Genomic DNA, 3,685 nt, shown 5'->3' with positions numbered 1-3,685 from the left:
AACCATGTTTATTACACGCCAACTTCCTCACTTTTTATTTATGTATTACTTGGTACTCTCTTGCTTCACCACTCTCAATTTCACCCACTCTATTAAAATTTATTATATTCTTTTTACGGTTGTGATCACTGATTATTAGTATTTTTTGTTCACGCCTAATTTCGTTTGTTATTGCATTTGGTTTCTAACAACTCACAGGAGAATTCTATAATTTTAGTTATGCTTTCACGAAATCCACTCTCTGGTAATAATGTTTGCAAGGTATTTTTGGTCCCAGATAATTTTATTATAAATATTAAGATATATTTTTTAACATTATTTTATATGGGAAGTTACAGGCTTACAGCCACCTTTGCTGATGATGTACTGTGACATACAGTTAGTGACATATACAAGACAAATAATAAATAAAAAATAAATAAATCTCCTCTTAAGCTAGGAAAAACTGAGACTACACAATAAATTGTTTTTTCCTTTTAGCCGTAGGGGTGTCATGGGATTTTCCTGCTTCGTTTTCCCATCATATTATAGGCATCTCCTAACCTTTATTGGTATCCGTTGTGAAAATTAATTTTTAGGTTTAAAAAGGTTTTTTTTCTCTCAGCTTTTTCTGATCATACTTCTTTTCTTTGGTGAAAAAAAAAATCATTTTTCACTCTAAAATCTAGAATCATGTGGGTTGGAGATTCATATTCCAAAAGAGAAATGCTCAGTAACTCTGATTTACCATGATAGTTAGCAGGATTTTGCATGACATATCAATGGGGGGTGATTGATACATTTAACTGTTCTATCATAATCATAGCTAGCGGAAAATTTATTTGCTTGAAAGAAAATACCTACTTCTTTTTACCAGAGTACACATAATTTTCAATAACCATCATTTATACATGACATATCAAAAATAGAAAAGAGAAAAGGAAGCAAAACTGAGAGAACAGAGAGAGTCTTGTACAATTGAGAATACAACCAAAACTAGAGAATTATTACTGTTATATACTACAATCTAATCACAAGAGGGTATCAATATCATGACATGTCAAAGCAACAGCTTTTAATACCATAACACATTTGGCGACCTGATGACCATTCACAGAACAAAACAAATGTTACTGAATGTGGGTATTGTGCAACTGATAGAGGAAAAAGCGAGGCAGAAAGCAAGGGCATAAATAGCTGAAGATCGGTTCATTGATTTTACACCCACAGGGGCCAATCACCAAAGACATTGGATATAATGTCTCACTTTTTGAGACGCCCTTTTCTTTTTCTTTCCTCCACAAATATTAGCCCAAGCAAAAATAATGTTTGTGGGGAACAAACTGAGACATAGATTGTAAAGCTGAAAATGGTGATGGATTGTATTGATTTTGCCCTCTTACACAACAAGCTGAAAGAATCCATGAAAAGTGAAAAAGGAGCAAAAGAGTGTTATCATGCTATGATATGTTTCATACTTTCTTTAATGTTCACGTTTTCTAAACTTTTATTGAACTAATCATATGGGTTAATTAGCAACCTTTGATTAAATCTAAAAACATTGTGTGATTTTGAATTAAGGAAATGATTAATTGAAAACATGAATGACCCCACTCAGCCATCACATCCATCCATCCAATCTAATCCATCACTATCAAAGCAACAAGGGAGGGGAAGGTGATGCTAGGTGGGTGTGAGCGATTGATGCCATGGGAATTTGACACATCATGCTCGGATTTTGAGAACACAGCGCCAACTTCACAGGCTTTACATCAAATCAAATCATCTCTTCAATCTGCATGCTGAGGTCTTTCTCTCCACCCCAACCCACCCCTTCTCTCTCACACACAATTTCCATCATTGGGCCATTTCTGCACTACCCAACTTCCCAATGTTACAACCATGCCTTTTTTACATTTAATTTCATTATTATATTAAAAAAAAAAACCACTTGCAAAATGTATACAACTAATGAACTAAAGCACCCACCATGAAACCACTTTCTTCTAATAATAATAGTTCCAAAAAAAGGCATAAAATCCCCCCCACAATTTACTCTCAGGTCTCACCAACCTTCCAAGTGGCAACCTTTATGGCTTGCAACATACGGTTCCTCATGTTAAGTCCCTCTCCTGTTACCTTCGAAATCAGGACCGGATCCGGGTCCACTCCACCCAACTCCAGAACCCGAAAAAACTATATTTTTTATGTTTAATAAAGCTCCAAGCCTTTTAATTGAATAAACATGTTCGTATTGGGTGGAAAATAAAAATAAAAACCTTGAGATGAAAAACTTGACAGTGAAAGGTGGCAAGACAACACAGAAACTCATTGCAGATGGAGACACACTCCTTGTTTGTGATTGATATTGATTTTGATGGATATGGACATGGACTGAACCGGCCGGTCCAAGTCCAACAAAGCAGTGAACCCGGGTGTGATGTCTGCTTCAGATGTAGACAAACGGTGCCGGTTGACTTTTTATAAGGTGAAAATATAAAAGGTAAGGTTAAAAAGGGGTCTCATAAGTGTTGCTGTTCATGTTGCTGTGTTGTGTTCTTTTTTATTATTATTTTCTTAAAAAAAGAAGAGAAAAGAGAGTGAAAGAAGACAACATGGCGCGTGAACCGAGAGAGATTGCAGATCGCGCGTGACGACAAAGCTTAGGTCATCCCCGCCGCCCTCCGGCTACGGCGTCAGGGTGCAGGGCTCATTCTTTATTTGTTTTTCTGTTTATGGCTACCAATAATAGTGAGAAGTAGTAATAGTAGTATTAAATATTAAATATTAATCGAATTTATTGGTGTTAAAATTTATAAAAAAAAATGAACCTTTTAAGAATTAGAGCTGTCATTAGAAAAAATAGTATTATTTTTTTCAAAAGTTAAAATAGGCCAATTCTTAAAATATTTTGTGAGAAAAAAATTATATACTCGTAATGGTAAAAATATTAACATATATATCTAATCATAATTTATAATATATGATAAATTTATTAATTTTTAAAAATTATTTTTAATTGATTCAAGATAATTTATTATTAGATTAAATGATAGTATAAAATAATCTTATATTATTAATATATAGACGTTAAACTCATAATTTAAAAAGAATAATAATTTTTTATTTTATTATCTTATGCATGTTGTAATGGGGTTTCAAAAAATGTGAATAATAATTAATTTAAATTATATTCAATAAAATTAATTAAAAATTAGCTGTAGTTAAAACTTGAAAATTAATTTATTAAATTATAAATGTTTAATAAATCTAGTTCTAACTGAAAAATATAAAATAACATGAATAATAATTTAAAAAGTTAATAAAATACTAAATAAATATTTTAAAGGATAAAAAAGAAATAAAATATAAAAAAACAAAATTTTAAAGTCAACAATTCAAAAAGCACTAAATACAATTTAAAAAACTTATTTACAGAATCACTAAATAATTTTTTTAGCTAATAAAAAATATTTAAAACTAGTTAAAATAATTTGTGAAGCCTAACCTTAATATTTTAACTTGCGTTTAATTAATGGTCTCCAATTTAAATATTTTAGAGTTTAATAAACATAAAGTGAATAAACTTAATACATTAAGTGTATGAATTAATTTGTATAAATTTTTTTCGGTTTAATTAATAATATTTAGTTTGAGTTACGAGTATATAACTTTTTTAAATAGTTGTTATTTGTTTGACTTTGGA

This window comes from Glycine max, chromosome 13 (genome assembly GCF_000004515.6).
Source record: "Glycine max cultivar Williams 82 chromosome 13, Glycine_max_v4.0, whole genome shotgun sequence".
NCBI lineage: Eukaryota > Viridiplantae > Streptophyta > Magnoliopsida > Fabales > Fabaceae > Glycine > Glycine max.
The sequence above is the reverse complement of the archived record's forward strand: the minus strand, read 5'-3'. Positions refer to the sequence as shown.